Source organism: Impatiens glandulifera, chromosome 3, assembly GCF_907164915.1.
Source record: "Impatiens glandulifera chromosome 3, dImpGla2.1, whole genome shotgun sequence".
Taxonomy (NCBI): domain Eukaryota; kingdom Viridiplantae; phylum Streptophyta; class Magnoliopsida; order Ericales; family Balsaminaceae; genus Impatiens; species Impatiens glandulifera.
Window position 1 is genome coordinate 1,495,164 of NC_061864.1, and position 14,383 is coordinate 1,509,546.

Below are 14,383 nucleotides of genomic sequence, written 5' to 3' on the forward strand. Positions count from 1 at the left end.
GCACAACAGAGACTTGTGCGTACCCTAGAAGAACCAATTGCCTGGCCACCTGAGATCAGTGAGGATCAAAATGATGAAATGATCGAATCGGCAATAGGTACAATAATTTTTCATTTATCAGATTCTGTTATTAGGATGATAGATAATGAAAAGAATCCTACTTCAATGTGGAAACGTTTGGATGAGTTGTTTCAATCCAAGTCTCTGACCAACAAGATTTACTTGAAGGAGAGACTATTTAGCTACAAGATGATGCCGAATAAGACTCTTACACAGAATCTTGATGAATTCTTGAAGCTCAATATTGAGTTGTCCAATTCTGGAGAAAATGAAGGAATGAGCAATGAGAATCAGGCCATAATCATTCTCAATTCTCTTCCAGAATCATATAAGGAGGTCAAGAATGCAATCAAATATGGTCGAACTAGTATTACACTTGAAGAGGTAATATCTGCCCTAAAGTCGAGAGAGTTGGAGTTGAAAACTGACAAGAAGATCAGCTCAAACGGGGAAAACTATATGGCTAAAGGGAAGAGTTCGAAGAAGTCTAAACATCGTCCTAACCACAACAATTCAAAGGAGCCAAATAACAGGACACTCCAGTCTGAATCAATGGAATCTAGAAAATGTTTTCATTGTGGAAAATTAGGTCATCTAAAGGTCAATTGCTACTTGTGGCAAAGGGAATCAAAGAAGAAACAAGGGGGTAATTCAATACCAGGACATGTCAAAGAATCAGCGAACTATGGTGATGGATATGATGATGGAGAGGTTCTAATGGCCTCAATGGAATCTGCAAATTGCGAATGGATTCTTGATTCTGGATGCACCTTCCACATGACTCACAACAAGGATTGGATATCAAACTTTCAGGATACAAATGGGGGCAAGGTTCTGATGGGAAATAGTAATACATGTCGAATAGAGGGCATTGGAGATATCAGCATCAAGATGTTTGATGGTGTTGTGAGGACATTGAGACATGTAAGGTTTGTGCCTCAACTTACACAGAATCTGATTTCTCTTGGGGTGCTTGATGATTTGGGATACAATTATCAAACTGGTTCAGGGAAGATGAGAATTATGAAAGAGAACAAGGTTGTGATACAGGGCATCAAGAAAGGGGGCTTATATCATTTGATTGGTGAGACAGTGTCAAAACAATCTGCATTTGTTGTCACAAATGAAGACAAGACTACAACAAAGTGGCATCGTAGGCTTGGACATATTAGTGAAAAAGGATTACATATACTCAGTCAAAGCAATCTGCTTGGTTCAGACAAGGTGACTAAGTTGAATTTCTGCGAGCATTGTGTATTGGGAAAACAGCATCGGCAATCTTTCAAGACTGGAATTCACAAATCCAAGGGAGTGTTGGAATATGTTCATTCAGATTTATGGGGGCCTGAGAGAACACCTACACAAGGAGGTAACTCATATTTCCTTTCAATTGTGGATGATTATTCTCGCAAGGTTTGGGTATATCTTTTAAAACATAAAAGTGATGCATTTGAGAAATTCAAAGTTTGGCAGACTCTAGTTGAAAATCTTACAGATAAAAAGGTGAAGACATTGAGAACTGACAACGGGTTAGAATTTTGCAATGAAGTATTTGATAGCTACTGTCGTGAGCAAGAAATTCAGAGACATCGGACAGTTCGACACACACCCCAGCAGAATGGTGTTGCCGAGCGCATGAATCGAACATTGATGGACAAGTCACGTTCAATGTTATTTGGGGCAGGATTGCCTAAGACATTCTGGGGAGAAGCTGTAATGACAGCAGCCTATCTGGTGAATAGGTGTCCCTCTACAGCAATTGACTTTAAAACTCCTGAAGAAATGTGGTCTAGAAATCCACCAGACTTATCCCATCTCAGACCTTTTGGATGTACTGCATATGCACATCAAAAGGAAGGAAAACTGGAGCCTAGAGTCTAAAGGGTGTGTTTCTTGGTTATCCTCAAGGGGTGAAAGGTTACAGAATTTGGTTAAAACAGTCAGGTGGTTTCAAAACTATAATAAGCCGAGATGTAATCTTCAATGAGGAAGAATTTGTGTGTCTTACTCAAGAAACATCTAACACCACCCAAGGGGGTTCAAATACAAGCAAGCAAGGAACAAGTGTTGACTATGTTCCTATGATGGCTCAACAACAGGTAGTTACTGATTCGGTGGAGGAGAATTATGGCAACATGGATCAGGTGGAGTCACCAGTCTTAGTTCATGATTCAACAACAGCTACCACTGAAACAGAGTTAGCAGATGAACAAAGTGATGAAGCAAGGCAACCTGATACCGACTATCAACTCACAAGGGATCGGGAAAGGAGACAAATTAAGCCCACACAAAGGTATGGTTTTTCTGCTTATACTGATTTATTAGCTTATGCGTTTGTTTCTGCAGTTGAAATAGGTAAGGTGGAGCTAGAAGACTATAAGCAAGCACTAAACTCAAGAGATAAACTGAAGTGGATTGATGCTATGCAAGAAGAGATAAAGTCACTACATATTAACCAGACATGGATACTTGTTCCAAGACCGTCAAAACAGTCAGTGATTAAATCCAAATGGTTTTATAAGATCAAGGAATGAAATACTATAAAAAAAGGGGTCACGTACAAAACTCGGTTGGTGGCCAAGGGTTTCTCTCAGAAAGAAGGGATTGATTATAATGAGATTTTCTCACCTGTTGTCAAGTACTAGTAACTAGTAACACATTTTGATTTAGAACTGGAGCAGATGGACGTCAAAACAACATTCCTCCATGGAAATCTGGAGGAAACCATCTTCATGGAGCAGCCAAAGGGTTTCGAATTACAGAAAGGTAAAGATATGGTATGTCTGCTACAAAAATCATTGTATGGCCTCAAGCAATCTCCAAGACAGTGGTACTTGAGATTCGATTCCTTCATTTCTCAGCAAGGGTTTATCCGAAGCAGCTACGATACATGCCTGTATTTCAGAGGATCGAAAATCCAAGATGCTGACTATCTTCTACTCTATGTAGATGATATGCTACTGATTAGCAAAGAATTCTCAAAAATAAAGAATTTGAAAGCAGTCCTTAATTCAGAATTTGATATGAAGGACTTGGGCAGTGCTGACAAAATTCTGGGCATAAGGTTAGTAAGAGATAGAGTGAAAGGTTTAATGACTCTCAGTCAGAAGGGTTATCTTGAAAAGGTAATAGACAAGTTTGGGATCAGAGGAGCCAAACCAGCTAAAATGCCTATTACAAATCAGTTTCCTTTGACAGCTGCAAGTTCTTCAAAAACCAGTTCAGATCAAGCATATATGGAAAAAGTTCCTTATTCTAGTGCTGTTGGATCAATCATGTACTCCATGGTTTGCACCAGACCAGATTTAGCTTATGGGATCAGCACCTTAAGCAGGTTTATGGCAAATCCAGGTAGGGATCATTGGCTGGCTATGAAATGGCTATTAAGATATATTGCCTCTACAACCAATACAGGTATATGCTACAAGAAAAAGAATACTTCTGAAGTAACAGTCATCGGGTATGTGGATTCAGACTTTGCAGGTGACAAAGACACTAGAAGATCTACTATTGCTTTCTATTTTCTGATAAATGGAAATTGCATCAGCTGGAAAAGCCAACTTCAATCAGTGGTAGCATTATCAACCACTGAAGCTGAGTACATAGCAGCAACAGAGGCTGTAAAAGAGGCCATGTGGATTCAAGGTCTACTTCAAGAACTCAAGCTGTTTAAAGGGCTGCTACTATCTACACTGATAGCCAAAAATGCTCTTCATTTGTGCAAGAACCCTGTGTTTCATGATAGAACAAAACATGTGGACATAAAATATCATTTCATTCGGGAAAAGATAGCACAAGGTGTAGTTTCAATTGGTAAAATTGGAACAGAAGATAATCCTGCTGATGTTGGAACAAAAGTGTTAACTTTAAGCAAGTTTAAACATTGTTTAAAACTGCTTAGAGTTGAAGTAACTTGAACTGTGGGTGGCTTCAAGCAATGATGCAAATATGAGTTTTTTGATTCCACTAGAAGTTGAAGAATGATCAAACAACCCAAGGTGGAGATTGTTGATTTTGGGTTGAGCCGGTTTTTTTCGTTAGCTGTTTTTTGGGTCCGGTTTAATTAATTGTAAAAACCGGGTCATTCATTTTATGTTGATATAAGAAGATAGGTGGTTAAGTCTTTAGAGGATTCTGTTTTTCTTTTTCTTGAGTGAGATTACATTTCTTGAGAGATTTTGGTGAAGAATTCTTGCAAAGAAATGTGTGTAAGATAAGGAAAGATAGTGGCGAGTGATTGTAATCTGATACTCTTTCTCTATAGTGGAATCAAGCTCTAAGTTGAGCTTGACGGAGACGTAGGTCCGATTTGGGCTGAACTCCGATATCAAATTTGTGTCTTCTTCTTATTCCTCTTGTTTCTGTTTTGGATTTCTGGTTTTCATTGAAATATTGTGTTGATCTTGGAGAGTATTTCTCAACAGGTATATTAGACAAAAGCGAAAAAGAGAGTACATATACGCTATCAAAAGATACAAAGTATGATTTTTCATCTAAGAGAAGAATTATTTTGAATAAAAACGTCAATTTTTATTAGAGTTCTATATTGAGCTCTATTGTGAATTCTGTGCATAAAGTAATAGTTTTGATAACATGTAGAATTAAATATTCCTCTACAAAAGAGGAAGAACACCATATTGAGACTCAACTATAGAGTCTGAACAATTAGATTCATAAGTGTAGTTGAAGGTCAATTAAAAAGATTGAAGTTAAACCACGTCAGAGATACTATTATTAGGATATTATGCACTACAGGTTTGCTGAAGAGGAGATTAATACGTTTTAACCATCCACCTACAAAAAGAAGCGGCTAAAAAAGGAATATGATTGAAATGACTAGTCAGTGATCTAAGTTTATATCAGGATCATGATATAACTGTCTTTTGTGGCAATCTGAATGTTATATTGATGTGATGTATGTATCGTTTCCTAATAAGTGAGAAAATGATAGAGGTGAAGAAAGTAAGAACTAATGACAATGATGCTGATATGTTTATCAAGTCAGTTCACCATAACAAATTCAACATTGTTTAGACTTGCTTAATTTCAGAGGGAAAGAGAAGATAAAACATTTAGGTATTGAATAATGCATATGAGATATTTGACATTGATTAATGCATTTATAGTGAGTCATTTGGGCATTGATAAATGATAATGTATATGGGACATTGAGAGAAATTAAATCAACATGAAGATTTGTTGAATAATTTTTTAATATTTGAGTTTCTTAATAGGCTAATCAAATTCGTATATATATTTATTATGATTCCATTAAGATTTCAGGAGATCGTGTGAGAACCCGTTTGTTAGGATATAACCTCTGGTCAAATTTTTTCAATAATATTCCTTCTCTTTCTCTTGAGTAGAAAAAAAAATAAAAATAAAATAAAACCCTTTGTGAATCACTAAATCTTTATATTTCTTTATTATTTATCTCATCTTGTATTCGTTATAACAAATACTTTATTAAATAAAGAATAATATAATAACTGTTTTTAATATTATGAAAATAAAGAATCGTGATAATAATTTTATTGAAAAAATTAATGTCTAAATAAAAACAAAATTGTTTGGATATAAAAATAAAAAAAATGTATATAACTAAAAATAATAATTAGCTTTAATAAAAAATAGAGTATTTTTAATAATTAAAATGACTTCTCTATGAGTTTTTCTAAGAACTTATTTGACTTAAAATTTATTTATTTTAATAAAATAATTAAAAAATATTAATAAATTAATTATAATTTTTTATATAATAAATATAGTAAAATATAAAACAAACCAAGTCTAATAAAAAATAAATAGAATAAAAAGAAAAAATTCCAATGATAATTTAATATTAAAATATTTATTATATAAAAAATAAATTTAAAATAAAAAGAAGATTTTAGCATTTTGAAAAATTATTTAAATAATGTGATGATTATAAGAATATTGTTGATAAAAAAAATTGATTTGGAATAGGTTAAGTGAAACTTTGAAGTTAACAATGCCCGGACGTTGAAATTTAGAAAAATATATTAATAATAAATTTATATGGTATTCTTTTTTAAGATTTTATATAGAGAAGCTAATTAAGGCTATATATGTAAAAAAAAAAAAAAACATTTGGACGGTATGGCTTTGAATGGATGTTTGAATCAGTGTTTAAGTTTACGTGATTATTGGAATCAACGTAATGATAGTGTGATTGGATATGAGAAGTATGTTAGTTGTACGAAGGATTGCTACGAGATAAAGTACGAGGTTAGCATTGGGGCTCCCATGTTATGGGTAGGTTTTTACATTGCAGGTGCTTCTCTAGTATGCATGATAGCCTTCCTATTCGACCTATTCAACGGTTTCCGAACCAAGAAGCTTTGGTTTCCTTGCAAGTTCTTCGCTCTCAACGCCGGCATATCTGCCGTCCTCGCCATAGCCATGACATGAAGATTCAATGCGATTTAACTACCCCAATGCTCTCCCTTAGCGAGCAGTGTGTGAAACTCTCCGGTACCAGCTTGATGTGCATATCATTGGCAAACTTTATGCCCTCTCTTGCTTCCATGTCCGATTCAGAACTCTTTTCCAACTTGATGGCACTTGCCCTCTTAATCGTCCCTCTTATTTCAAATATTTGTATCCAGATCGCAACAGGAGTGATTGCCAAAGATCTCAAAACACTACATGTTATAGTCCTATCCTGCATTCTCCTTCAGTTTTCCTTGCTCGTTTCCACGTCCATAGCTTCTCCTACCATGAAAATAAAACTCGACTCTGCCTACAAGGAAGCCACGTCGTCAATAAAAGCTTCTTCCAACGAAGAGTTCATTATGAAGCATTGGGTTATGACGCAGACAAGCAACCCTCAATTTGTGATAGCTCATTCTGTTGTTATATGCAATACTTCAGGTGCAATCTGTTTAGTAATCCTTCTTTTAATAGCTGTACATGTACTTCCATTCGTCATTTGCTTGTCCTTAGCCACACAAATCGCTCTCCCTCAATCCAATTACAAGTGGTCGGTGAATTTCATTGTAGCAGCAGCCCAAACGGCCGCGATTCTCTTCGGTTCCATATCCCCAGTATGTAGATGGTTCACGGTGGTTTGGTTCAAATTTAAAATACTTTAGAGATTTGTGGACAGTAGAGGAATACTGGACAGAGAGACTACGAGAAACGAAACACTCGCGGTCACGGTTGAATTGCCGCCTTTTGAAATTAAAAAAATGCAATGGGGGAGCTCTGTTTCTCGATATTTGCATTAAGTTCCAGATTTTCACAGTTATTTCGTGCAGGTTCCTCAGTTTCATCTCCTTGTTCTTTTTTCCTCCCTTACTTTGTTTATACAAGTTAATCATATTCTTAATTAATTAGTTCTATGAAGAACAAGAAGACGGCGGATACCCAAGAAGTAAAATGGGATCCGGAGTGGGAATTAAAACTTGAAAAGGAACCAGAGTTTTCCAAACATACAATAGAGAAATATGTTAGTATTGCTGATGGTTATATCAAGAAAGGCAAGAAGAAGACAAATTCCATGAAACTAATCAAACTCCTCACCAGAGCAGACGGAATCGAGAAATTCAATCTCAATCTTATTCAAAGCCTAACCGGAATAACCATAGACGACATTCCTAATAATCCGAATGGCAGTTGGACCATGATGGTTGTTACACTTTCCACCATAGCAGTGGCCTGCTCAAGGGAATGTGACGGGGAGTTTATACTTATGGTGAGCAATATCCTTCCATACGTCATATACGTGGATGAAATGGTTGGTGTTGGCTCAAAAGTTGACAACATTATTGATCTTGTGGACGCTGCCATGGTTGTGTGGTTTGACGTCCACTTCTTTAGACAATGGCTAAAAGATACCAAATTGCCAATCATCCATGCCACCACCACCACCGAGAATAATTCATTGAAAGCGAATCTTACAGTTCTAAGAGATTCCAGCACAAATTATATCAAGAATACAACAACAACCAAAACGGGTGATGATAAATTGAGAGCGAAATGGATGAACGAAACGGTTGAGATTGTTTTACAATTCTTGGAAAGGGGTCATGATGATGATGATCTGTCAGACAAAATAGCTGGAATGGTTGCAGATATCATAGCCGCATGCTTGATAAACCTGTCAAAAGCCATAAACAAAATGATCTCAGACACTCCCATTGAGAAAAGAGAGGAGGTGGTGAAACAGGCCGCTTGCATTTTCGGAGAAACCCAACAAGTTCGACAATTTGCAGAGGATAGACTTTCCTCCGTAATATCTGCTACCAAGGAATACGCGGAGACCTCATGGTGGAAGGTTGTGATTAATAAACAGCCAATTGAAGACACGATAAAAGGTTTGAAGGCGTCTCATGTTTCTTCTACCCACGACCATACGGTAGAAGTCGACGTAGATTATGCATGAACATGCAATAATCTCACATGGAAGCTGCCATTTGGAGTTTATGGTTAATTAGTTAAGCTTACTTTAATTATGTTTGATTTGTTAGTACTACGCTTTCTTTTTATATCATTGTAATAATTAGTTTCAATGTGTACTCTACATAATTTCTCAATAAAGTTATTTTAATAATTATTCACGAATATAACGGTAAAAATGTGATAGCATTTTTTATTTTATTTTTAACTGTTTTAAGTTTATGAGTGGGTCAACCCACAATCAATCCGACCCAAATATCCATTTACTCTCACATATATATCCAAATTAATCATAGCTCTCGACCCGACAATCCGAAACTTTAAAAATTAAGCATTATTATTATATATATATATATATATATATATATATATATATATATATATATATATATATATATATATATATATATATATATATATATATATATATATATATATATATATAGATTAGTTAGTTAAAAGTTGAACTTATATCGTTAAAATATCCCAAGTTCATCAAATTAGTCTAGTTGGTTAAAGAGTTTTACTTATTTTTGTTAGGTTACAAGTTCGAACCATACCTACTCTCGACCCGACAATCCGAACACTTTAAAAATTAAACATCATTATATATAGAGATATCATTATTTTATTTTATTAACTATAAAATAAATACTAATATATATTCTTACTAATTAGTTTTAACAACTTCAGAAAGATAACTAATTATTAATTACATTGAAGTAAAAAAAATTATATTTGAATAAAGAGTTATTTTTAATTTCATTCAAGAATTGATAGGGAGTTAATTAATAAACAATATATAATTAAATACCGAAAATAAAAATAATTCATTAATGATATATATTTAGATCTCATATCAATCATCTATAAAATATATATATATATATATATATATTGATTGATTATAAAATAAGAAAAAACGAACTCATTTAAAATTGTGAAGTATGAGCAATAAAATAAGTAACAAATTAACACAAATAAAATCTCTAAAAAATTAACTTTAACCTAGGGTTAGATGATAAACAATATTAAAAGTAATTGTACCAAAATAATAATAAATCATATATATATATATAGATATAGCACTATATGAAATATTAATTATTTATTGAAAAAAAAAAAAAAAAAAAAAGTAATTTCACATTTGAGAATTTTTGTCTAATTTGTTTCTAACCAGAGGTATGGCATGAAATCAATGATATAAGTTTGAGTAAAATATGATTCATTATCATAGACTAGACCATCTCTAACCCAAAATTCATTCTTAAACTCAAAATACACTAAAAATGCGTAAACTTCACATCAAATTGTAAATCATCTCCAATCCAAAACTCATTTCCAAACCAAAAAAAATATACTTAGAATATTCCTTTCTTACCCAAACTTTTTAACCTTTTTAACCTTATTAATATTATCTATATATTTATCAACTTTACATATTTAACTATAATCTTTTCTCATTCATTTAATATTATTAAAATAAAATTAAGTATATTTCAATAATTCATAAACAACAAAATAATTCAATAATACATTTAAATAAACAAACATATTATATTAAAACAAACCTTATTAATAAAAAAAATACTTGGTACACATACACATCGCATAAATTCTCAGAATTTCTATTATTTGTGAGCAATTTTAATTATTGTACTATTTATTATGTAACGATAATTGTTGTTTTTTAATATATTTTCTATGTTTATTTGTATTATTTATAATTAGAAATTTATAATTTATAAAATTTAAGTTATTAAATATAACGTAAAAATATAATATAAAATAAATTATAAAATATAAAATAAATTAGATAAAATTTCAAGTATAATAAATTTAATAATTTAATTATATATTTAAAACTATTATAATTTTCTATCTTAAAAATAAAAAAAATATATATATGTGGAAGGATTAATTTATATGTATAGAAATTAAAAGTTATTAAAAAAAAGTCTAACGGACATTTTTGAAAAATGACAAAAAAAAATGATGTAATAAATAGTTCATACTGTATTTATGCGTTTTAATTTGGTGATGCCAACCGGTTGGAGATGACCTTAGAATATTAGTCTGTTTATAAAAAGTAAGATCAAAATTTTGATCCGACTAAATAAGAATTTAGGATATCGTCTCAAAATAAAATACAATGCCCTGTTTGAAAATATATTGAGTTGGAGTTGAACGAACCAATATTATTAAATTTATTAATATATACTTAATTAAAAAATATTTTAAAATATTTTAAAATATTATTTTATCTCAATCAACTTCACAATAAAAATATTATATAATATAAATTTTTTAAAATAAAAATAAAAATCAAAGTCAAACCCAGCTCTGAAGCTGGTCAAAACAAACCAACCATTGCCAATTCAAATTTGAGTATTTGAAGAGGAAATCAAATTTGAGATGATATTGTTAGATCTTGAGTTCTTATTTTTACTTTTTTATAGGTAGATTTTAGATTTATCTTATATCTTTAGACCCAAGATATGTTTTAATGATTTTTATGAGTTTTCCTTATTTTGAATCTTTTGACCATATTTGTATGTAAATAACCATTATTTGAACTTAATTTTTGTCAACGTTGTTTACCTACACTCAAACAAATATAAATTTTATTGTCACTCACAATCTTTTTTAGAGATTTTTCAAATACCATTTAATTGGTTTGTTCGGTTAGTTATCATTCGTCATTCATTGTTATTAAATTCAAATGAAGTTTCTCGTTTAGTTATGTAGAAGAAATTGCGTGATTGGTGAATCCGTTTCAATGCAATCTTATTTTTTTTTAAATTTATATTGTGTAATGTTTCAAACTTTAATTAGTTCATTTGATTTTATTAAATGTTATTTTTTATTATTGATAACTAATATTTTATATATCACTCCTAATTATTTGATAACTAATATTTTATATATCAATCCTAATTATTTGATTGAATAAGATTAGAAAGTAGGTACGGAAGTTAACGAAAAAATTGAATAGACTAAATCACTCAAATAGTTATCCTAGCTATAATTAGATGCAATGTCAAATTTTCAAAAATTGACATAAAATAATTAATTTCAACCTTTTATTTTATATAACCTAACTGAATCACTTACCTATATAAACAAATATTGTTTTGTATACAACATTTATTTGAGCAATTGCACTCATAAATAATTAAATCAATACAGAATTAAAACTTAATGATTAAATTAATACATTTGAAAATAAATAAAAATATTATTTTATTTTATATATTAGATCGAGTGGACAAATGTACAATATTAATTTAAAATTGTGTCAAGTACAGTAAGATTAAAACTTATACTAACCAATGGAACTAATATCACTCTCTTACTATCCTTTATCATTTTTATTTATTTATTTTAGACTTTATTTTTATAAACTTTATATAAAAACTTAAAACTGAATAATCGACTACATAAATATTTAACCGTTTAATCAGCCTACTCGGTTGATTATTGTTATAGAAATCAAATTTCTAACCGTACTACTTAATTATAAGTCCAATAAAATTATAAAACTGACTTGAAACATTGAGTTATATAACATCTCATTTAAACAGGTAATAATAAACTCGGTTTCAGTTAGATTTTTTTTTTAAATAATCTTAAATTAATTAATTAAATATTATTTTATTATTTATCAATATATATTATTATCTTTTATTTAAAATAAACAATAAAAAAAATAAGTAAACTTTTTTTAAATTTTGTGGACAAGAAGATACAATAAGAAATCTCATTGATTAAAGCAGCTAAAAAAAATATTGCTTTATTAAAGAAGCCCTGTCATTTTTTTTTATTTTTATTTTTCTAAAAAAGGCTAATTGGTATCAAAACAAGTTGTTGACTGTGTGAAGGAGAATTATTTTTGGACAAACTTAATGGTGTGGGTCATCTCTTGTGTGTATGGTGAAACTCTGACACTAACACATTTTTGTGGTCATTTTTGCAATAAATATACTTTGAAAAAAAAGTTATTTTTGAATTAAATTCTTAACATTATTGAAATTTTGTTGATGCATTAATTGTTTAAAAATCTAGATAGATCTTAGTAAGAAAGTTTCAAGAGTCTATTTATACACTTATTTATTATCATGATTTAAATAGATCAATTTTAAATGTAAATTCTAAAAAATTTTAGGTTATAAAATATTTAAATAATGCATAAACAAAATCATTTTGTTTTTTCTGCTCAAAATCCTGTACACAAAATAATTTTTTTTGGTACAGAAGACGTCAGATTTGTATTGTCAAATCATATTTGAAGCATATGTTGATTTGGAAATTACATTTACTCTACAAGAAAGATTACTATATCAGGGTTGTCAAATGAAAGTAATCGATTTAAAAGACCAAAATATCATATTTTTTATTCTATTAGAAGCAATTTAAATGAAATAGATGGGTCATGGTGGTGAGTGTGTGCAAATTTTTTTTCATTTTTTTAAAAGGTCCAATTATTGGATTAAAATTGTCTCTTCTTTACATTTATTGTGATTTTTTCAACAAAAATATCTTAATTGGAATGGTTTTATTATTTCAAAACAAGTTCATTAATTTTTTTGAAAAAGAAAAATTAAAGATTATTTTTCTTCTTATATAACTCTAGTGTGTGAATGTGAACCTATTTTCATTCATTTATGATCAAGTTTTATTTATTTTAAGTTGTTCTTGAATACATCTCTATATATTAGAAAATGGAACACTTTCTAAAATTTATGTTAAGAATTTCCAGGCCTTTTGTGGTGTCATTCAATAATCTTTTCATGCATTCTATTAAGTATCAAGGAAATGTATTTTGGTTTAAAAAATCAAAAAGTCATCATTTTTTATATTTAAATGAAAATATTATTTAGTCAATTTATTACAATTTTTTTTAGAATGTTCAATTTTGCTTTTCTTTTGTAATGCGATTTATCGCCACGAGTTAAACAAATAGTTCGCAAACATACTTAACCAGAATGAAAACATACTGCCCAACGGGTTCGAACCTATGACTTAAAGAAAGCTAGAAATATTCACATCTGTTTGTCGCTAGACTAAAATGAATTCTTATATATGTTGATTATGTTCTCAACTAGAAAGTGTTAAATAACCAATTTCCCAATTACTCACTTGACTTTCTAAACTATCTTTCAAGTGTTGGAAAAACCTTCTAACATTGAATCAAATGCAAAAATTTCATTTTAAAAGTTAACAAAGTTAGTTAAACTAATAGGTAGCCCGTGCATTTGCACGAGTAATAATATAAAAACTGAGAAAAAAAATTACGGTAAAAATGTGATAATATTTTTAATTTACTCACAAATATATATCTAAATTAACCACAACTCTCGACCCGGCAATCCGAACATTTTGAAAATTAAGCATAATTATTACATATATATATATATATATAATTATATTATAGTTAGTTAAAAAGTTGAACTTATATTGTTAAAACATTCCGCGTACACCAAATTTGGTGTTGAATTTAAAATATAAAGTCTTATTAAATTAGTTACTTAAAAAGTAGAACTTATACTCGACAATTCGGACACTTTAAAAATTAAACATCATTATATATATATATTATATATATTAGATAAAAACTTAAACAAAACGTCTCGCGCTAATCAAATTTTGTATTGAATTTAAATATAAAGTTTTATTAGCCTAATTGGTTAAAAAGTTGTATTTGTTTTGTTAGGTTGCGAGTTCGAAACATACATATATCATTTTCAATTTTATTTTTAACCGTTTTAAAGATATATAGACGGGTCAACCCACAATCCGACCCAAGTATCCATTTACTCTCACATATATATCCAAATTAACCACAGCTCTCGACCCGACAATCCGGACATTTTAAAAATTAAGCATATATATGATTTTTTGT